General features: G+C 41.2%; 1 long non-coding RNA gene across 2 annotated transcripts; it reads left to right on the forward strand.

Moving 5' to 3' along the window:
- Positions 1–10,756: 10,756 nt before the first annotated feature.
- Positions 10,757–22,705, forward strand: LOC133378191 (uncharacterized). Of its 2 annotated transcripts, XR_009760908.1 has the most exons (4): positions 10,757–10,870; positions 13,310–13,409; positions 14,040–14,151; positions 20,229–22,705. It is a non-coding gene; the product is annotated as an uncharacterized LOC133378191 (long non-coding RNA). The 2 variants fall into 2 exon arrangements; XR_009760907.1 differs by lacking the exon at positions 13,310–13,409.
- Positions 22,706–23,957: the final 1,252 nt, after the last annotated feature.

The following is a 23,957-nucleotide window of genomic DNA, read 5'->3' on the forward strand; positions in this document are numbered from 1 at the left end:
GTCCCATTGTTTCTTCCTAGTACATACGTATGTTTAGGATAGGGTTTTAGGAGGTACTAATATACATGTTACCTGGAAATGTAATCAGCAATACAGCTCAGAAGCCATTTTAAGTAGATCAGGAGAACCACAGCCACTTTATCAAAAACTCACAACAGCATTATGTATTCTCACACGTTTGTATTATTGGAACCCATTGATTAACTCCTTTTTATTATTATTATTATTATTATTATTATTATTATTATTATTATTTGATTTATATCCCGCCCTTCCTCCAAGCAGGAGCCCAGGGTGGCAAACAAAAGCACTAAAAACATTAAAACATCATAAAAACAAACTTTAAAATACATTAAAACAAAACAACTTCAAAAATGTTACTTTAAAAAGCTATGAAAGTATCTTCTAAGAATTAAAACATTAAAAAAATTAAATTTATATCCCGCCCTTCCTCCCAGGGCAGTAAACAAAGACAATAAGAACACTCTTGAAAGACCTTGAAGCAAAAGACATTAAAATATATTAAAAGAAAACATGTTTAAAAACATTAAAACAAAACATATTTTAAAACATCTTTTAAAAAAGAAACTGCTTTGACAACATCTTAAAAAGCAGTTCCAGCACAGATCCAGACTTGGATAAGGTCTCTACTTAAAAGGCTTGTTAGGAGAGGAAAGTCTTCAGTAGGTGCCGAAAAGATAAGTGGTGGTTCCTGTCTAATATTTCAGGGGAGGGAATTGCAGAGGGTAGGTGCCACAACACTAAAGGTCCGATTCCTATGTAGTGTGGAGAGGACCTCCTGATAAGATGGTATTTGCTGGAGGCCCTCACCTGCAGAGCACAGGGATTGACTGGGCATATAAGGGGTATGACAATCTTTCAGATATCTTTCAGGTTTGCAACAAACCATCTGGATTCTCATGGCATGTTAACCCTTTCATGCTTAGGATGCGGAACCCAAATGTGGCCCTTCAGGTCTATCTGGCCCTCATAAATTTCCCCAGGCCACACCCCGTAACCCCAGGCAACACCCCTCACCAGCCCTATCTTGCAACCTCTTGGGGCAATTTTGCCTGGCTGGATTATTTCTTTGAACTCTGATAATGCTTCTTGTTTGTCTGTAGAGTATGTGTAGAAATTAGCCTATATTACAAAAGGTAAAATTTACATTTGTTGCTCTGTCCAATTTTGCCTCTGGCCCCACCCACCACAAGCATGTGGTCCTCAGAAGGATGCTCAGAGAGAAAAGTGGCCCTCTAGTGAAAAAAGATTCCCCACCCCTGTGCTAAGCCATCTCCTCTATGTCACTAAATCCTACTGCATTGTTGTTTGTGCCAAAGACAAAAAAGCTTGCACGAGAGCGGCTCAGTAGTTGCACAGTTTAATGTCACCATGTGTAATCTTTGATCAAATACAGATGGATGGGAGAATGACTACATGCAGTCTTGAGACTGTATCATCCATGATGCAATTTGACCATGAGGGGCGGAAATGTCACAAGCTCCAGCCCTAACTACAGGGAAAAACTAGGAGAACAATGTGTTTTCAGAGGGGGAGTTGCCTGGACTGCACACATTCAGGCAGAAAATTCAGACTTTCCTTAAAACTATTCCCTGGGGCCAAGAAAACAGAATTGGTCATGGAATTCTTCCTGTAGCTCACACATGACTACTCAAAAGGCAAACTATTAAATGCACCATACAGGTGGCACATTGTTAAAAAGGTTTGTTGTTCCCCTCACAGCTATTTATTTGTAAGTGTGGAAACAAAACATATCGTTTCTTCTTGTAAATTACTTCTAGATATCTGCAGTTAGTACTGATGAGGGAAATGTTAGGTGCAATAATGGTATAGAATAGAGGTTATAAAGAAACAATGAGGCTGAGAAGTGGAATACACACACACACGTACAAAACTAGAAACTGTACCTATGCTTGTTGCTAAAACGCACATGGCTTTAGTGTTCCCATTGTGCTTTGACGCACTGGGGTCAGGACTGTTGAAATATAGATTTGTGGACCTCATTCAGATATCTGGCCTCTGCCTCTTCAGACAGCATTAACAGGGCTCTCTGGCAGTGCTCTCGTTGCAATATTAATGTAGCAATCCATTCCACTCACAATGGTCCATTTTCATTTTTAATAGGGACAGTTCTGTCATCCCTGGGAAACCTATTTTCCCATCTGCCTATTTATTTTCCTTACCTCCTTGTTGGTGGACTTTATTTGTTGTGCACCTATTTTTGGCTCCCTTTTTTTATGGCCACCCTGGAAGCCATCCTTTTTCAGAGTCCTGCTGCTACTCTGCAACATATATGGAGACGGCATGGGGTCAAAGGCAGAGGTGTGCGAGGCAAATGTGGGAGACCCCAAACTGAGTCTGGCTTGATATCCTGGTGGAAATATCAGCACTCTTTCTACTCCTGAGATGCTGCTTTTCTTGGCTAGGGATGGGCTCAGCAGCTAATTCTGTACCATTTCGGTCTAGCTTGTGCTCAGTCATAGGTCCATTCTGTCCCATTTTGTGCAGAGTTTTTGCAAGTCAGTGCAAAACATCCACATTTAAATTGTACACATTTTGTATGTACTTTTTACATAAAATTCACCCCTTTTAAAGTGACCCTTTTCAGTACTTTTCAATGCATTCATCCATAAAATACACATTTTCTGTGCACCTTTTAAGTAATATATGCATTTCTTTTTGCATCTTTTCCAGACCAAAACTGCCTTGCAAAATCTAGAGAAGTGCATAATCTGACTGGGAGTTGCATTATGATTGACAAGCAAGTTTAGTGTTGAGGAAATTCAAGATTTTCCAAAGTAACAAGCATAATTTGCCAATATATTTTGTCAAACACTTTTTCAGTGTCAAGGGAAATCAGTGCAGCTGGATCCATTCTTTTGACAGAAATCTTTTAGGACCTGGAACTAGCAACTGTGCCTTCAACCCAGGTCATAAAAACATTTACAGTTGGTGACACCAGGAAAAAAAATAGTGAGGGTTGCAGCATAGGATGAATTACGTTTATGGGGGGGGGGACACATTTGCCCCATATGTTAGAGTTTTGAAAGAGAAATAGTGGTTTATTTCACATTACCCCTCCTATCCCAAACATATTTGTTCTGCAGTAAGTCCTATTGATTTTGATGAACTTTCAAGAAAGCATACTTCGGACTGAAATCATAATTGCCAGCCTTTGATTAAAAGTACTTTTCATTCAAGTAACTACAGTAGTCCAACAATTGGTGGTGGTGGGGATGTCCAGGGGGGAGCTACGTTTGTGAATGGTGCTTTCCCCACCCTTGCTCCTTCTGGTGGATGTTGCCCATGACAGCAGGACCTGAATATTGTCTATTGTCATGATTGTACATGAGGCTCAAGAAGCCTTGTTAACGTTGGAATAATATCAGCCTGGGCTCAGAGCAGCAGTCCTAGCGAGTTGGTAACTGGTGAGGGGAGCAGTTGGTCAGGCAAAAGGATATGGTTATGCCTGGTGCCTCAGGGGTGGACATAGATGGAATGGGATAACAACCCAAGCATCAAATTCTAGTCCCCAAACTCCGAGAAAAGCTACAACCCTTCTACATTGCAGAGCTTGGAAAAGTTACTTTTTTGAACTACAACTCCCATCAGCCCAATCCAGTGGCCATGCTGGCTGGGGCTGATGGGAGTTGTAGTTCAAAAAAGTAACTTTTCCAAGCTCTGCTACATTGTATCAAATACTGATACGAGATAACCTTCAGTACAAACAGCCATTTATCCTTTCTTACTTTTCTTTTCATCTCTTATCTACTCTGCTTTTATTCTATAGAATATTGATTCTATTTGGTCTGCTTTGTTGTCACAGAATCAGGGCTTCTGTTCTTTCAACAACTCTATGGCACTGAAGGACCTAATGTAGCATTCAGGTGTCTTAGTTTTTCCTGCAGCCTAGCTGTTGTGACAGGACTTTGGAAGCTTTGAGTAGGGCTCATGGTGTATAACCTTTGATTCTGAATTCTAAAGTCAGGAAACTTTGCACTATGTAACATAGAGCTGGGGTGTATTACACCACAGATGAGGGACCTGTAGCCTTCCAGGTTTAAACTCCTAATATTCCTGACCCTAGCTGTGCTGGCTGGGGCTGATAAGAACTGGAGTCCACCAACATCCAGAGGACCCGAGTTCCCCATATCTGATTTACAACATCAACTTTGAGTGCAGATTGGTTGAATGGTCTAGGCCTCTGGTCTATAGTCAGAATAGGGATGGGTAAGATATTCAATTTAGTTCACTTTTCAAGCCAAATCTATCAAATTCACACTTCCTGAAATAATATGAGAACTGAAAAACAGCCATCCTTCAAAATTCACACTCATTTGAATTTTGCTGACCAAACAAGGTTTACAAAAATACATAGGGGAAAGTGGGCATAAAAATGAATACATGAGTTAAAACATACAAAAATGCATTATTTGATGAGACATTGCTTCAGAAAAGCATACATTAGTCAAAACTACCTACAAATGTGTTTTTTTAGGAGAAATTTGCACTAAAATACTGGAGAATTTTCATGAAGAATTTTTAAAAAACACAAATTGCTGCAGAATGTGGAGAACTGAATTTAAGGGCCCATCCACACTTAACTGCAAAATCCATATTTTCCATATTCAGATGATGGCCTCGAAAGCCATACATGCCCTGTTCGTGGTTGGATTATTGTGAAAACCTGATTATCAAGCATCCATATGTGTGGACTTTTTTTGTCTAAATTGCTTTAGCATTGGCCACTCCCCTAAGTCCGCCCCTTTTCAGTGATTGGTCCATTACGGTAATTTGCTTTTCACATGCTTTTTCAGAAGAGCGCAGAAACATACTTTTTTTAAAATTCCCACGCATGTGCAGGTTTGTGGATGTGCTATCGGATTGGAAGGAGACAGGTGGGCTTGGCATATGATGGAGGAACACCCATGAACCACCTATTGCAGGAAAGTCAGCAGCATTGCATCCGAGCGCATGGATGTTAATGCGATTGATTATACATACAGGAAAGCGTATTGGTTTTTCGGTGGTATTTGTAATGCAGATTTGTAAACACAAAAATCCATATTAGTTTGCAACGTCATATGGACAACAGTAAATTAATGAGGACACAAAGCAATAACATTGCAGATTATACAGTCGTATGAATGGGCCCTAAGGTTGGAAAAATGAGAAACAGAGAACCAAAATTGACAGATCTTTCCAACCCTAAATCAGAAATATACAACATGTACTATTTCCAGAGCAGGATATGAAATTTATTCACATGGACTCTTTCTAAAGTTGCTCCCTTGAGACTCGATTAATTCGGTCTGATGGCAGCCCATTTCATTGTAGTATAATTAGCAACATGGGGCAGTCAGTCTAAAATGGAGGATGATGCTTGAGTTGTAACAATTTTCATTTCTCATGCTGACAGGATATGGGATTAAGAGGTTCTTAATGTGGATAGCTCATTGTGGTGAATGTCATGCCTAGTTGCATGAAATAATCCTACTTGGCTAAAGAAGCAAGACATAGTATATAATGACATCTTAATTTAAATTGCAGCAAGTGCAATTCATACATGTACTGAAGATCAGAGATGCCAATACATATCTTTTGCCTTTTCCCAGATCTTGTATGCTAAAATGTATATATTAGCCTCAGCCTTTTCTGACATCTTACTACTATCCAGCATTTCTATAGGCCTTCAGAGTACCTTCCAAAGCACTTAACATACATCATGATCAGTATGATCTCCACATTGTGGGCTTCATGGCATAACAAGATGGTGCTTCCAAGTTCACAATTCAGTCTCTTCTTAGCCATTGTGATACAACAAGAGTGTGGTGCCATTTCTTTCTTTTCATATAGCACTTGTAATTTGCAATGTGGTTTACAACTTCTGTTGAATTCATCCTCTAAATAGCCCTTTAATCAATATTATTTAAATGATCTAGCTGGGGAATGGAGACAAAGTTACTTGTTGAACACCTAGCAATGACTCACTGGTTAAGAAGAGTCATTTTATACATTGCATGGTAGCTAACCCAGGTTTGAGACTGAGAGCTACTCAAACTATGTTTCCCTCATTCACAAATCATATTTTAGGTGTTATAGGTGCTTAACAACGTTTAATTCTTCACCTCCAAATATAATGTTTTACATATTTGAAACCATCTGTGTGTGATGTCAACTCACTTATTTTCTTTCCAATGAGGTTGGCTGGTGAAAATGAAGTTCTTAAATTGCGCCAACAGGCAGGAGTGTAGTGACCAGACAAGGCTTAATAAGCTCAGATCTGCTTGGAAATATTTATTTTAAATACATCATCAGAAACCAGTGAACACATTACAGCTTATAAAAGATATGAATGTAATAATATCAAACAGAAATCAACAGCACCTTATACATAAATAAATCCTGAGGGCAGGAGAAATAAGGAACTATATATGCAAATAATGATAATATGGAGAAACAAAATAGAATATGAATATGCAACTTAGCTTTTGCAACTTAACTCTATTCAAAGAAACAATATGCAGCTTAACTTTCATAAACAATAGTTACAACATGCAAAACTAATAATATATTTAGCTATTATGTAACTCTATTTCTATCACCCATCTACAACTTCCACCCAAAAAGAAATCTCTTTTTCTCTTAAAAGAAAAGGCAAAAAATGAAAACTGGGTTCTAAAAACCCAGAACAAGCAAAACTCTATTAGAAGAACTTGGAGCTAAGCAAAAACAAAAGTTAAGCAAAGGAAAAGAGCAAGAAGCAGCAGCCTGTTCTAGCACTGTCAGTCTCTTTTTGATCCTCCATGACACCCCAAATTTTCTGAATTCTGATTTGCCCTTTTCTCTCATCCCACTTTCTCTCACTAAAAATTAAGTTCTGTATTGGAAAATGACATGTCTCAGGACAAACACCTGCAGAAACAGTTTTCCCTTGTTTTAGGGGTTGATGTGATTCCAAGCTTTATGAGGATACAGAGAGTCTCTCGAAGGAGACCCAGCACTGCAAGCTGCATAGAGTAACAAATGTTGTACATTCTGCATAATAGTGCTTGTCTTAGTTCGACTCAGGCCTTGCCAGCATTTCTGTTTCTCACACACTCCAGACAGAAAAACATTTCTGCTCTCCAAGCAAGCATTCAGGCCCATTTCCATCTTGAGCCAGTCTCTTCACCAGAGTTTTCTTCCATTCCATTCCACAGCTTCTAGGGTGATCACCTTCACCATGCACACAGACCTTCCCCCCAAACTGAGCTCATTAACAGCTGGGGCTTATGGAAGTTGGAACGAAAGAACATCTGAAAGGCACCATGTTGACCTGCCCTACCATAACTAACCCTAAGGATGCATGTTAAATAAACTCGCATTCTTCCCCTGCCTACTTCTGCCTCCATTTTCCTGGGTTTCCTCTGCTCCCCACCCCATGTGTCCCATTTTAGATTGTATGCTCCTCAGGGCAGAGACCTCTCTGCTTACATTTTTAAGCACCATGCATATTGATGACAACATGATCATTATTATTAAAACAGGCCTTTTGCTAGTCAACTACCTAAAGTTCACTAAAGTTGTTTCTTACTGGGAATAACTTTGCTCCTTGCTCCAAAGTATCAGCGCGCGAGAGAGAGAGAGCACTTTACCAAGATATTGTATTATAGTATGCATCTAAAACAGTAGTGGGAATTTGTGGTCCTTCAGATATTGTTAGACTCCAACTCCCATCAGTCCTAGCATGGCCAATGCTCAAGGATGATGGGAGGTGGAGTCCCACAACCAGTTCCCCATCCACAAACTAAAACATGTTGCAATTACACAGTGGATAAATGGATATTGTCTTCTGCTACAAAGTCACTCAGCCTCATTTTCAGTGAGTGTGATGACTGCCCTAATTAGTAGGTGGGTGGGATGTAGGGAACTCCATCTGCATTCCCCTCCATATGTTGCTTCCTGAACTTTCTTCTGGAATCCTTTGGAAATCTTTGCTATTTCCATTCAGAACACTTGTCAAAAAGATGATCATTTCAAGTGAAGCCCTTAACCCAGTGACTCCACTTCAGAAATGATGTTTATTCATAAAGAGAATAATGAGCAATATTTATTTATAAGTGTGAGGGGGCATGATGAGCTATATTATGCAAATTGTCATCCAGGAAATATAGCCACGTTCTCAGTAAAATGGGCAAGAGCACCAATTTGTGATCTTCCTCTGCAAATGGGTTCTACAGACAGCAAAACAAAGGGCAAAGTGCCTTACTTGCTAAGTAGAGTGGGCTGGGCAAACATTCATCTGACTGTAGGAGCTGGAAACCAAAGACTGCTACTTCCTTTCAGACTCGTGGTCTAGTCCAATGCCTGTTCACTCTGAATGGGACTTGCTTCTGAGTAAGTGTGCACAGGATTGCAACCGTAGTTTTATTTAAACATTTTTATCCCACCATTATTGTTAAAGGACAACCCATGGTGGCCAAAAAAGGCAGTATTAAGATTATATCTTAACAATTTTTTTACAAAAGCAAGTACAAGAAAACACAATCCAAAACAGCAGGAATAGTAGAACCAGCAAGGATGAAAACAATAACAAAATCGAGAGAATCGTCCAGAAGAGCACAACAAATAAAATCAGCAGAACCAACGCCAGTTTAAACCAAAGGACTTTCAGAATAGACAGGTTTTAACCTGCCAGCTGAAGCTCAGTAGTGTCTAGTCCTCATGAGCCTCTCTGGGGTGGGCATTCCATAATACTGGAGCCACAAGTAAGAAGGACTTGCTACTGGTAGACATCTGACAACTGCCATTAGATGTAGACACCCAAAGGAAGGCCTCTGACAATGAATGGAGTTCACAGGGCAGCATATATGGAAGGAGGGTATCTTTTAGCTTGGGACTTGGGCATCTATTTAGGGCTTTAAAGGAATCTTCTCCTCAGCCAGTCGCCTTCAGATATTTTGGGCTACACCACCCATCAGCCCAAGTCAGGATGGCCCGTTGTCAGGACTGATGGGAGTTCTAGTCCAAAATATCTGGAGAGCCTCTTTACTATCTACTTGAACAAGTGATCCAGTCTAGCACCACCTACCTTCTTCACTGACGCTCTCATAAAATAGTGTGCTGCTGAGGATAGAGGCTGTGGTCATTCCCTCTGTGTACTGCTATTTTGGATTCCCATTCAAGAGGGTACTGCATGTTCATTGTCAAAAAGGCTGCCTACAAGTAGCGAGCCAGTAAGCATCCATATAGTTATCACAAATTGGATAAGGAGAAATTTAAAGAGAAAGTGTTGAATTGACAGGCAAATAAGCAACTAGGTCCCCAGAACTTTGAAACTCATCTTTCAGTATAGTCATCAGTAATGTTATGTGGGCAGTGAAAGTAAAAGCAAACAAACCTGTGCAAATATTTTTGCCATACTGTTGATGTGAAAGTGGGCTGTATAAAAGTGTTATGTAGATTGAATCAAATAAAATCAAATATTTACATGATTTAGTAAAATGGATCTTATGCTTGCATGAACTGAATGGCTAGGCTTTCAATTGTGGTCCACTGAGCTTCTGGAGGTGTTCACGAGCCATATTGCTTGACATGTTGGAGCAAGAGGCCTTTTCTGCTACCAAAAAAAGAACTATAGTGTTCACAAGATCTCAATTATGATCTACGTATCATAATGAAGTAAGATTCATGGGTTTTTATCACTCATTCCTGAGCATGTTTACTCAGAAGTAAGTCCCACTGTTTTTCAAGGACTGCAACCTTTTTATAATGCTATTCTAAACTGGTCTACTCAGAATTTAACCTCATTGACTTCAGTGGGTCTTATTCCCATTGTAAGTGAGTAAAGGATTGGACTATCTAATGACCTACAGTTCTAAAAAAGGGTAAACTTTAACTGAACATGTTGCTGAGGATGATGTTGCTTCTTCAGTGACAAATCAAAGGTAGATATTATGCTTTTTTTTTTTAAAAAAAGGAACAGTGTTAGTACTGAGTCATCCCTGAAGCTGCTACTGATGGGAGTCCCAGAAAACTAGCCTAAAATACAACAGGACTGACCTATGTAGTTGGTTTTCCCTACCCCACCCATTTGCTAAGTTTGACCTCGATTGCAGATACCTGGATTGCTAGCTGTATTACTTTGATAACAGAGTCTACAGCGTTACTAAAGGTAAAGGTGTCCCCGCACTTGTAGTGCGAGTCATTTCTGACTCTTAGGGTGATGTCTTGCGACATTTACTAGGCAGACCGTATATATGGGGTGGGATTGCCAGTTCCTCCCCCGGCCTTTCTTTACCCCCCAGTGTATGCCGGGTACTCATTTTACCGACCACGGATGGATGGAAGGCTGAGTGGACCTCGACCCCTTTTATCGGAGATTCGACTTCCTCCTTCCGTTGGAATCGAACTCCAGCCATGAGCAGAGCTTTTGGCTGCCCCACATTTTAACATTCTAAACATTTTAATAGCTGTAAAAGAACTGTGGTAAGGGTAATACAATGAAAATGGTTTGCATTTCTGTGCTGCACACCTAAAGCAATGTAAGACATACGAGATGTGTGCACTTGATTTTATGAATCAGTTGTCAGACAATTGCTGTTTTTCTTCCATCTGAATCAGCAGCAATAAATGGCAGAAGCCAGCAACTGGTTGCTTTAGACAGAGGCTGTAATTAAAAGTCCAATTCTTTCCACATGTGTACACAAGCAAAACACATTAATTACTGATTAACAGGAGCTGAGATGAGCTTGGGCACCAGGAGAGACTGCCTCATCCAGCCCAATATTGCAGAACATTTTTCACCAAAGAAGCCCAAAGAAACAAGCTGAATTCCTGCAGCTTTCTCTAGCACGGACCAAAGAGGGTAGGAAAAATTTTGGCAAATTTTCTTGTAAACTAAGAGCTGGTTCTTATGAGACATTTTGTGAATGCCATAGCTGGGCATAGCATATACATGGGTTTATGCTGGTTATGGAGAATTGTAGGTACCAGTTTTTCTTCACCACATACAGGTGGTGATCAGGGGCAGAATGGCCCGTTTATGTATCCTTTGTAACTGATGCGACAATATGCAGGTTTTGCACTAGAAGCTGAGCTTGGTGGGTAGCTTATGCTCTCCCCAAAAAGGAATACTCAAAACCCATCAAGAATTTCTTTTTTAATTAACATGCTAAAGAATGCTTTGAAGGGCCTGACTCCTGTGTCTGTAGACTAATTGGCATCCAATCCCAAGGGGTAGAAAACTCACCTTAGTGGCCAGTAAAGGTAGTGACGGGGGGGGGGGAGAAAAATTTGATTTAGTTCACATTTAAAGGTAAACGTATCTAATTTGCATTTTCTGAGACAATACATGAACCAAAACACAGCCAACCTTCAAAATTCACACTTCTCCAAATTTGCAATACAGTTGTCCAGCCAAGTACAAAAATGCATATACTAGGCTATTGTGTGCATAATAATAGAGTAAAATATATTAGGGGAAATTGCTTGGCCAAAATGTATATATTAGGGAAAATTGCATACGAACATGTACATTAGGAGAAAATCACACTAAAATGCTGATGAATTTTCAAGAGGACCTATATACATACAATATATATTACACACACATGCACATGCAGTGATGTGGAAATGTGGAAAAGTGAGCTTACAACTGGAAAAATGAGAAACCGTGAGAAGCTGGAACTGACAGATTCACCTATTCCTAAGTGGCAGTAGTAATAGTAGTGGGTATGGTAGCAGCTAGCAGATGTGGTTCTATTGCAGATGGGAGAGGCCCACTGGGGCCTCTCCTGCTTCCCCCAGCTCTTTGTGATGGAAAGGCCCTGCCAGCAAAGTGATAGTAGCTCTGCAGGGGACCATGAGGATTGAGCTGATCCCTGGTGGTGGTGGGGAAATTGCCAGCACTGCTTTATAATCATATAAGGAAAGGAAGAGGCCAAGTGGGCCTCTCATCCCCAAGGGATTTCTCTGCCTAGCATCCAAGGAAAGTTCTTTGCTCCTTGGGGAAAAGGGAAAGGGTAGCAGGAGGCACACTGCAGGGTGTGCCTGCCTCAGTTCTGCTCAGAAGAATTTAAACAGTGGTGCTTGTGTATTCAAGTGCCCCTGCTCAGACTGTCATTGTGTACAAAATGATGTGGTTAGGAAATGGCCAGCCAGCATGTTTACCATGTGGGAAGCGCTGAAGGAGGATGCAGGGAAGTCAAGTCCTTAAGGTGGTCCAAAGGTCCAGAAACCAAGAGATCCAATCAGGCAGGGCAGGGCCAAGGCACCGGTCAACAGGGAAGCTAGAGCAATGTCTACAACAAGGCTTGACATTGACTCTAGCAAGAAGTCTTCCTTTCCTTCCAGACTTTTATGCTCCGTGTTTGAGACCAGGTGCTTACAATCAGCCTGTGTTCTGCGCTTTCCTGCTCCTTAATCAAGCTGATTGCCTTTGTTGCTGTAACACCTGTTGGCATATTCTGTCTGCTGGGGAAGGGACAGCCTCCTGGTCACTTCCTGACTCTGACAGGGGGGCTCCCTCAGGGGCTTGCCCCTGGTCTGGCGAAGGATCCTGAGCTGTCGCCTTGCTTGGCCCCTCTCCTGGGTCTGTGGTCTCCCATTCCTCTTCCTCCTCAGATGAGTCCTCTGACGGGGGCATGACACTTGCCTTGCTTTGCACCCCAACATTTTTTGCCTGGCTGGAATGTTTCCTTTAACTCTGATAATGCCTCTTGTTTGAGGGATGGAGGATAGAGAGGGGTGTGTAAGTGTGTAGCCTACTGTACAAAAGTATAATTTAGATTCATTGCTACACGCGCTTTAGCCTCTGGCCCCGCCCACTGCTAGCATGTGGCCCTTGGAGGATTGACCAGAAGAGAGTGTGGCCCTTGGACTGAAAAGGCCTCCTTGTCCCTGCTCTGTGCTAAGGCCCTACTTCTTTCTCCTGAACACAAAAATTAGCCTGACAATGTGGCATTCATTTCTGATTGTTTTTTAAATTAAGTCTTGGAAGATTGACATCCCTGTTCTGCGTGACCCAAGCCTTGCTTTTAGCATTTGAAACACTAGGGCTGACTTATGCGCTCAGTGTTTTTTCATCACATACTGAGCATCTCTCAAAATCTGGTCTGGCCTTCTTATCGCTTTCCTCGGTCCTCTCTGCATCCTGGTCATTCTTTAGAACACAGACAAGACACCTCGGGCTCTTTAGGTCCTGCAGGCCTCTTCATCTGGCCCTTGGAACTCTCCTCACACCCTCCCAAACCCCATCCATTCTCTAGTCCATGCTCCTAACCAGCTCTGATTTGCACCCTCCTAGAGTGTTTTTGCCTGACTGGAATGTGACCTTGAATTCTGATAATGCTTCTTGCATGCCTGGATGGAGGATATAGAGAGGGATGCTTACCTGCTCTTTAAAGGTAAGACTCACATCCATTGCCCCTTTGCCTCTAGCCCTGCCCACCACTGGCAGATGGCCCCCAGTAGATTGTCCAGAAAAGTGTGGCTGCCAGGTTGAAAAATGTTCCCCACCCCTGCTTTATAACATCATGTCTCTTCCTCAGCCTTGATTCCGCCTTGACTTCCATTTCTCCTTCCCATTCATCTGCTTGCCTTTGGATGTTGGCCCTTTTGATCTACCCTGAAACTGACCTACGGCTGGTGCTCTGTCACTTCTGTGTGTGCTATCTGGGGTGGGGGGAATCCTACCTATTTTTGACTCCTAGTTATATCAGCTTGTGGAGAATCCAGTTTCTCACTTTATCCACTAGCTAAAGATGCTATTCTGTAAAGCTTTTTGCATTTAGAAGGCCAGCTGGGCCTGATCCTTTGGACCCACTAAGTCTAATCCCCAGCATGCTTTCCATTCAGTGCAAAAAACAAACAAAAAAGCCCTTCCCATATTTGAGTTGCAGTCTGATGTTCTGGAGATACGTTGTACAATATGAAAACTTTGTGAATCTGTCCTGCGCAACTGTCAAATGTTAATGAAATCAAACCTAGTACACAGCAGCATATTATACATTTTGATTTCTTTTCATTGCCATCAGATGTGACAATACTCTTTTGGTCAAATGAGACAGGAGAGGGCCTTCGAAGGAGACTTGGAAGTAGTGCTGGTATTATAGCCATGTGCTCTCCCTACCAGATGCTCACCAACAGGTAGGGAATGCTGATGGATAGATGATGGCTCTAGGCAATACACAGCTGTCAAAATGTCATACTGGACAGACTTTGGTGCTCTCACCTCATTATAACAGTTCTGTTGAGAATATTTGGACTTCCATTATCAAAAGTGAAAAATGTAAGAATGTAAGTTTCCCTGACAAAAGAGGTAGAGAGTTGGTTCCCTGTCTCAGTGTCAGCATGTATTTACCAACAAATTTGCCTTAATATTTGCCTAAAACACACATTTTTGCAGAGCAGTTTTCCCTGATATAATGTGTTTTATATCCTATTTTCATTAATACAGTATATGCATGATGATGATGATTAACATTTATTACCTGCTTTTCACCCAGCATTTGCCTAAAACTGTACAATGAAGTTCCCAGATGCACCTCAGTGGGGAGGGAGTTCCACAACTTAAGGGCCACCACAGTGAATGCCCTCTCCCAGGCCATCCACCCAAGCTTGCAAGGATAGCAGAACAACCAAAAGGCCTTCCTCTGCTGGTCTTAACACCTGAGAGAGTCTTTTTGGAAGGAGACAGTCTTTCATTTATGCCCACTTTACCCCAGTATATGCATTTTTGTACAGATTACCTGGCTGAAGAACTGCACTGCAAAATTCGGAGAAGTGTGAATTTCAAAGGACAGCTATGTGTTGGTTCACGTATTGCTTAGGAAATTTACCTTTAAACATGAACTGAAATTAAAACTCCTAGGCTCCAGTTTATATCTGTACAATTGGGATGGGATCCATTGGCCAGTGCTGGTTCTAAAGCATTCCATCAACGTAACAGGTTCCTTGTCTGCTAGCTGCAGCATTTACTGATCCATTTTTTTCCCTTGGAAAAATATTGATATTAATATTTATATTTTAAAATGAAATATCAATAATTTTAAGGAAATGTCAATAAATTAAAAGAAATATCTAGAAAATATAAATATTAATATCAATGTTTTAGACACAGATTTTTTTAAAAGAATCCATTTCCAAAAATAGCTGTGGAAAATCAGTTCATAAAAATCTGATCAGCAATGATAGTGAATAAGCAAATTAATGGAAAATTTTGTACCAAATCCATGCACTGGTAACCTCCAGGCTGGATTACTGTAATGCGTTCTATGTGGGGCTGCCCTTCAGGTTGGTCCAGAAGCTGCAGCTGGTGCAAAATGTGGCAGCGAGACTGCTCACTGGAGCAGGGTATCGCCAACATGTCACCCCGCTGCTGAAATAATTGCACTGGCTGCCAATTTCCTACCAGGCAAAGTTCAAGTTTCTACTTTTGGTGTACAAAGCCCTATACAGCTTGGGACCAGGATACCTGAAAGACCGTCTTACTCCTTATATACCCAGCCAATCACTGCGCTCTGCAGGTGAGGGCCTCCTGCAGATACCATCTTATCAGGAGGTTCGTTCTGCACAACATAGGAAATGGACCTTTAGTGTGGCGGCACCTACCCTGTGGAATTCCCTCCCCTTGAATATTAGACAGGCTCCATCTCTACTATTTTTTCAGCGCCTTTTGAAGACTTTCCTCTTTCAACAAGCCTTTTAATATGAGACCTATCCCACTCTGCATCTGTGTCAGAATTGTTTAATATGTTTTTAATAATGTTTTTAACCCCTTTTTAAAGATGTTTTTAAAGCTTTTTTAAAAAATGTTTTTAACATTGTTTTGTTTTAATGTATTTTAAAGTCTGTTTTTATGATGTTTTAAAGTGTTTTTAGAGCTTCTGTTTGCCGCCCTGGGCTCCTGCTGGGAGGAAGGGTGGGATATAAATCAAATAATAAATAAATAATAAATAAATATTCAACAGAATTCTAACACATCCCTATTGTACACACATACAGAGAGAGAGAGACATTGCACTGTGACAGTGATCTGCTTCTGTTGTGATCAGTGGACATGCAAATTCAGTTCAGGCACCTCTATCAGCTGAAGTGCCCGTAGCATGAATCATGAAGGATATAACCCAAAGAATACTTATTAAGAAGTAAAATTCCCATTGCATTCAGTGGCATTCAATGGTATTTAGGGGCTTTACTTCTGAGTAACTGTGTTTAGAGCCTGGTTGTTAAGTAGGGTTGCCAGGTTCTTGGCCTGAGATTGATCCTGTATCTTTAGGAGAAGAGAAAGTCAGCCAAGTGCAGGTGTTCTTGCAACTCTGTAATGGGAAAAACCACAAGGTGGAATTCTCCCTTCCCCCTGCACAACTTTTAAAGATACAGAAGGCCTCTTGGTTGCCAGGCCCAGCCTCCTAGAGGTCTTTTGTATCTTTAAAAGTTGTGCAGGGGGAAGGGAGAATTCCACCTTGTGGTTTTTCCCATTACAGTGTTATAAGAACACCTGCACTTGGCTGACTTTCTCTTCTCCTAAAGATACAGGATCACTCAGGCCCTGAGCCTGGCAATCCTATGTGTTAAGCCATTTATTTTGCACCTCCTCCTTTTTCTTTCTTTCTTTTTTTCTCCATTTACATTCCAGAGCTGGTCTGATTCCTGTTTAACTGTCACCAACATTAAATCCCCATTTTGTTTGTTTGGTTTTTTAAAAAAAAGATTTCTACAATATTCCTAGAAGATTACCTGCCACCTTTCTGCCTGAATTTTATCTTTTCACCGACACAGAGTCTTCCTCCATAACTACAGGAGCCAATCAGCTACATTATTTTAACTCCCCTTTTGCTGGTCTGCTTTTAATTAGGTGCCTAAGCTGTGTCCCCTCTCTTGCACTCTTTTATTCTAAAGCCAGCAGTCACGTCCCCTTGCTTTTGTATGCATTGAACTGGATTCTAAATACCCCATTGATTTTAAAATCCTGACTTTTAACATTTCAGAGTTTATATGCCTTTTGCTCCCTGGTATTTAGTAGAATTGAAAGTGCAAGAGTTGCTTTTGCTTTAAATGATGGGTATTTCTTTCATGGTCTAAATTCTCTGGATTTTGGAAGAAATCATGTTCCGGTTTTAGAGATGTCTTTCCAAAAGATGCTGGAAAAATGAGGCCCCTTCCAAGTCAAAGTTTAGACTCTTCTAATGCTTTTGTGATGTCTTTACTATTGTTATAGGGATTTTAACTTTAACTGGCCACTCCCTTCCAAATCTATGGACCCAAGTGTCTTCAGAGCACCAGTTTCTCTTATATCCAGAGACCACTGATGAGTCTGTCACATTATCAAGCTCAGAATGCTCTCATCATCAGATTATTTAGCTCACTTCAAGCCCTTAAGTTTCACCTCCTCTCTTCCCTCCTCATCTCACTTTCTCTAAGACATTTGATTCACCTTGAAGCCCTACCAGGAAAATGCCAGAATTTTCTGACATTTCTTGCTAGTCTCCTGTCAGAACATATCAACATTCACTGGTTTTCTGATATTCATTCATTCATTTGCCATATTTGGAGCTTTCTCTTTCTCTAAGAAGCTCAAAGTTTTTGGTTTTGCTCCATAATAATCCTGCCAAGTTAGTGGTGCCTCAAAAAAGTGATTTGCTGAAGGCTACCCAATGAGCTTCATAGCTAAGTGAAAATTGCAATATGTGTACACATGCTTGTGAAACATTTATACCGAACAGTTATATAAGTTAATACCTATGAACAATATTAGCATTTGTCCCAGACAAGCATAAAAAAGCTGAAAACTACAGAGTACGTTCCTCTGATAGCCATAATAAACATTTGGAAATTCTCCCACCTCAGTCCTAGGTACTAAAATTCTATCCAGAATTGTTCTCTGATCATTTTGAATCCAAGCATGTTCTATTTGGTTTATTAATTTCATATGTGTCCTATTATCACATGCAGAGCCGTTTCTAAAGGGCGGCCAGGTTGGGCACTGGCCCGAGGGCCCCGGAGCTATAGGGGTCCCTGAGGGGCCCTCCGCTCCCCTTCCGTGATCCGTACCCCCACACACCCTACTTACCTGTCAGCCAGGTTTTTAGCATTGCCTTTAATGAAGATGGCAGCCGCAGCTTCCCTAAGGTACTGAAGCAGCTGCCGCCATCTTAGTTGATGGCAGAGATGTGCATGCGTAGCACGCATGTGTGCCATCAACAAAGATGGCGGCGGCGGCTTCATTCCCCTTAGGGAAACCGCAGCCGCCATCTTCATTAAGGGCAATGGTAGGAGGGCCTAGACAGGTAGGAGGGCCATGTGGGGTGCAGGGGGCACACACACTCACCCACCGGGGGGCCAGGGCAAGCTGATGCCCAAGGGCCCCAGCATGCCTGGAGCCGGCCCTGATCACATATATGGGTACTTTTAAAGAAATGAATCCACCATTTTCCAATATGGTGACTTTTCCCAAGCTGGACTTTTTGGGGGGGAGGAGGAACTTAATGTTTATCACAGCTATCAAAGACAAATAATTGGGTGTTAGAACAAATTAAACCAGAACTATCACTAGAAGCTAAAATGATGAAACTGAGGTTATCGTACTTTGAACACATAATGAGAAGACATGATTCATTAGAAAAGATAATAATGCTGGGAAAGACAGAAGGGAGTAGAAAAAGAAAGGCCAAAGAAGAGATGGATTGATTCCATAAAGGAAGCCACAGACCTGAACTTGCAAGATCTGAACAGGGTGGTTCATGACAGACGCTCTTGTAGGTCGCTGATTCATAGGGTCGTCATAAGTCTTAGTCGACTTGGAGGCACATAACAACAACATTTTAAATGACTGAATTGGGCCTAAAATGTTACTAATTGCACTGGACTAATATGTAATTTCCTGCTTGATATGGGCAGACTCTAGAACAGAATCTTCCATGGGAAATGATTTGGCTCAGTACAGACCAGGGCCAGCTCAAGATATTTTACGTCCTGAGGCAGAGGACAAGATGGTGTCCTCTCCCATTCCATATACAAAACCCAACCGAACCAGCATTTGAATCTTACTTCACCACTGGCAATGGGACAATGTCCTATGTTGCCTCTGAGTAAAACAGGCTAGCTAAGCCAGTGTGGTGTAGTGGTTAAGGTGTTGGACTATGACCTGGGAGACCAGGGTTCGAATCCCCACACAGCCATGAAGCTCACTGGGTGATCTTGGGCCAGTCACTGCCTCTCAGCCTCAGAGGAAGGCAATGGTAAACCATCTCTGAATAGGGTCGCCATAAGTCAGGATCGAATTGAAGGCAGTCCATTTGCATTTTGCAAGGGGGTTAGGGTAGGTTGAGCAGAACACAGAGCTCTGTCCTTAAACATTTTGCCATCCCCAGCATTTGCCACCCAAGGCAGCTGTCTCATTCTGGCTAATGATAGGACTTGTCCTGGTTCAGACATTTACCCAGGCTGTGACGATCATTGCACAGTGGAGGAGCTGCTGTAAAACCTCTATCATATATGCAATATAACATGTGATGTGGATGCTCCATATAGAGGCAGCAAGTGCAAAACTCTAATATGCAGAATCATTCCCACTTTCTTCCAGGAGGAAGAATTGTGCAAAGTGGATGTGCACCGAGGGCTCTACCCAGAGCAACTATTCCTCATACATGTGAGGTTATGTGTGTAGTGGAGGGTAAAGGTGAAGGCCTGCTTCTCCATCAAGCAAACAGTGCCACCACATGGGCAAGTATTTAAACAGGCTATATATCTGTCACTCCCAACATTATAACTGCATCTCCCCAAATGCTTTTCATTACAGGAACTTAAAAAGTTTTTGTGCTTCTAGTATTGAATGAGAAAATACTCGAGATGTTCTGCTTCACCTATCCCCAATCTATCTCTTGTACGTCACTAGTCCAGATACCGGGGTATATTTATTATTGGATTGCTGAAACTAAATTTACCATTCATGTTCCAAGTGAACAAGTTAACCTGAGAAGTATTTCCAAGCCTGCATTATTGCTGTATGTGTTCTCCTCCTTTTGACCTGTGCTATTTTAAGGTTATGGGAGCACAATGAATAAAAAAGAGAAGCGGAGGTGATGTAGAGTCAGAAAATGTAGACCAGAAATGAAAATAAGAAGGAAAGAATTAATCAAACTGAAGAAATTGTTTGAATATATCACATCTGAGGACTAATCCAGACCCCCTTCCCCCCAAATGATTTTTCTCTCTCTTTGCAGTAAATGTACGGCTGTTTGACACAGGGATCCAAGGACCCAAGCTCTTCTGCTGCATTTTCTCCCCAACGCTCAGAGCTCCAATATTTCATTGATGGGAAGCAGGAGTTTTCTGCTCAGCTGGTTCATACATTTTGGGAAGACTTGGTTGAATGTGATTGTTTGGTAAGGATATGCACCATCTTCCCCTTCAGAACTTCCTTTGGTTCTTTGGATAAGAGTCTGCTTCATCTCAGACTGCTTTGGGCAACAGCTGCTTCACTTTGGATCCAAGGCAGAGCCTTGCTTTAAAAATATGAAGCTTTGGATATCTCACGTTAATCATAGTGGGGAAGTCAATGAATGGCAATAACTTTTTATGTTTTATTACAGTTGGAGGAAATTTAAACACATAGTGCACTATAAAGTGGATGAAAGAGCTACTGTGCCAAATTCCAAACATATACGTCTAAAAACCTCCAGAATAAGTTGAGTGCCACTCATCTAGACAGATATACCACCCACTGCAAACACCTCCATCCTACCTAGATTGATCTTCAGTTTGTTAGTCCTCATCCAGTCTGTTACCATGACCAAGCTTTCATTTAGCACTTCCACCGCCTCGCCTAGATTTGATGAAACAAAGAAATAGGGTTTGGTGTCATCTATATACTTTACATTCCACAATGACCTCCCTCAACCATTTCATTTTTAATTTCCATTTCATATTAAAGGGGATAGGACAGAACCTTAGGGGACACTGAAGTGCAAATGCTACAGGGTTGAATAGAAGTTTGCTAGCACTGCCTTCTGGAAACAGATGTCCCAGTATGAGAAGAACTGCTGAAGAACATCTAAGGCAGCATCTTTCCTCTCACCAACCTTAGACAATCCCTCCTTTTTATCTAAGCACTAAACATGGCATAACTATTCCTTCCTACAAAAAGGCTACTCTCCCTCCTCCCATTTTATCAAATGGATGCAGGACAATTTCAATACTGGTTCTGACACAACATCAGTGTAAGCATTGCAGTAAGAGAAAATATTTGGTTACAGTCTTAATTCTGTGAGAATTTACTTTCCCTCTCCCTCTGTCTGACACATGCTTACTCGGTTGAGACTTCCAACTGTTCCCACAGAATATCTAACCAATTTATTCTTCAACAGGCGAACAAATGACCATCTTTGGGTATACAGATCAGGCCAGATTGAAGACGCTGTGCCCTAAAACAACTCACCTAGGGATAGATCTCTCTATTCATTTCAGAATTTTGAAAAAATCCAACCAGATGGTTTCAAAATTATATCTCTGTTGGCCAATGTAGACAAGTTTGTTACCTAAGAGATAGCTTTATGTACACTAGCAGTATGTTGTTGACTGATAAGTAGGGATGGGTGAATTTAACAGTTTCTCTCAGGCTCTCATTTTTCCAGTCTTAAATTCAGTTCTCTACACTTCCACACCAGTGTGAGAACCATCAGCATTTTAGAGTGAATTTCTCCTAATATACACATCGTTGTATACAATTTTTTCTAATACACACATTCAGTCGTTCATGCTCTGGTAACTTCTAGATTGGACTACTGCAATGCGCTCTACGTTGGGCTGCCCTTGAAGACAGTTCGGAAACTACAGTTAGTCCAGAATGCAGCGGCCAGATTGTTGACGCGGACAAGAAGGTCTGCTCATATTACACCCGTTCTGGCTCGTCTGCACTGGCTTCCTATTTGTTTCCGGGCTAAATTCAAAGTGCTGGTTTTGACCTATAAAGCCTTACACGGCATGGGACCGCAATACCTGGTGGAGCGCCTCTCCCAATATGAAACTACCCGTACACTGCGCTCAACATCTAAGGCCCTCCTCCGAGTACCATCCCATCGAGAAGCTCGGAGGGTGGTGACTAGAAATAGGGCCTTTTTGGTTGTGGCTCCCGAACTATGGAATGGTCTCCCCGATGAGGTGTGCCTGGCGCCGACGCTGCTATCTTTTCGGCGCCAGGTGAAAACCTTTTTATATTCCCAGGCATTTTAATGCGTATTATTATATGTATTGTATTTTGCTACTGTTTGATTATTTTTGTTTACCTTTGTTGGTTTGATTCTATTGTTTTATTGTATTTATATATTCCTGATTGCTTTATTCTATGTACACCGCCCAGAGAGCCCTTGGGCTTAGGGCGGTATATAAATTAAATTAAATAAATAAAATAAATAAAATAAATTTTTACAAAACAATTTTATGCATTTTATATACCATTTTCACAAATATAAGCATATTTATGCACACTAGATTCTAGTATATTCATTTCTGTACACATTACTTGGCTGGAAAACCACACTGCAAAATTTGGAGAATTTTGAAGGATGGCTGTGCACATATTGTACAAAAACACATATTGTTTTGGAAAGTGCAAATTGGGTAGGTTCACCTTTAAATGCAAAGTGAAATGAATTTCTTCCCCATTCCCATTGACAAAGGGATTTTTTTTAAAAAAAAATGATTTGGGAATGTTTACAGTTTTAAGTTTTGATAACTTAGTTCTGAAAATGTACTCTTGGATAGAATTGTTTGTTTTTTGTTTCAGGTTTTTTTTGAAAGTTACACTGTAATGGCCATTGGCTACAAATGATAAAAATCTGATTGATTGATTGACTATATTCTTAATAAAAGTTCCTAAGAGGAAACCCCGAGGGAGAAAATGATGGTTGGAATAATCGATGTCTATTCATATAGTAGAAAATCCCCATCCCTATTTTCTATTCCTGTAGAACTGAAGAATATGGGCATTTGCTTAGCACTGATATTATCTGAGGACCAACTTCAAATGTTATGCTCCCATGTAGATGCTGCCAAAAATGCATGTCCATGTTGGTATGTCACACAGTAGGGGGGTAACAGTTAAAAAACAAAACAAAGCCTGTTGCTCTGTACATTGATCCACAGAACTGGGTACATATCAGTTCAGGTGCACCTAGGGAAATACCGACAGACACTGTATGTGCATGGGACAGCACACAGGGCAAGTGGCTTTTAAAAGTTATGTGGCAACATGGATAAGTGCATTGTCACTATCTCCACAGGGAGGGGGTTGTAACATTTAAATCAGATAGCTTCCATACTGATGAGAAACAAAGGATTACACCTGCCTCAACAGGTAACTTTAAAAGAGGATAAAGCAAGCATCATGTGGCGAGTTAAAACTGCAGAGAGGAGAGGGAAGGAATGGAAATGTTCAGCAGCAGTTTTGTCACTCCTTCCAGCTCACTGTCAGAATGAGTCCCTGAGGAAAAGGAAATGGATGGAATTAGACCATTAATGCCACAGAAAGGGCTCAACAGCATCAGAGCCTCAGCACAGCGAGTAGTCTGAGATCAGTGCAAGTGGAGAGATGCCTGAGCTTGGTAATTAGGACTGACCAGAGACTTTGTGACAAAACAATTTTCAAAAATGGCAAAGTAATACATGATGGGTTTGTTTGTGTAAAGGTCATGTGCAATACTGCTTCCTTTCTAGTAAACGTTGATGTTGTAAGGCATGATGCATCTCCCCCTAGACAATTGCAGCACTGCGCTTGCAGTTCTATTTGGAATTCCATACTAAAAGAAGCTACATAGGAACAATGCACTTATCTGGCCCTTCCTCCCTGCAAGACCTTTTGGATCTGCCCCTCACCTTCCCAAGTTCTCTGTGTTTCAATAGCTACCTCGGTTAGCTTCCTCTGTTATTACCATATCTAGGGGAAGCCCCACCCG

This window comes from Rhineura floridana, chromosome 2 (genome assembly GCF_030035675.1).
Source record: "Rhineura floridana isolate rRhiFlo1 chromosome 2, rRhiFlo1.hap2, whole genome shotgun sequence".
In the NCBI taxonomy this organism is placed as follows: Eukaryota; Metazoa; Chordata; class Lepidosauria; order Squamata; family Rhineuridae; genus Rhineura; species Rhineura floridana.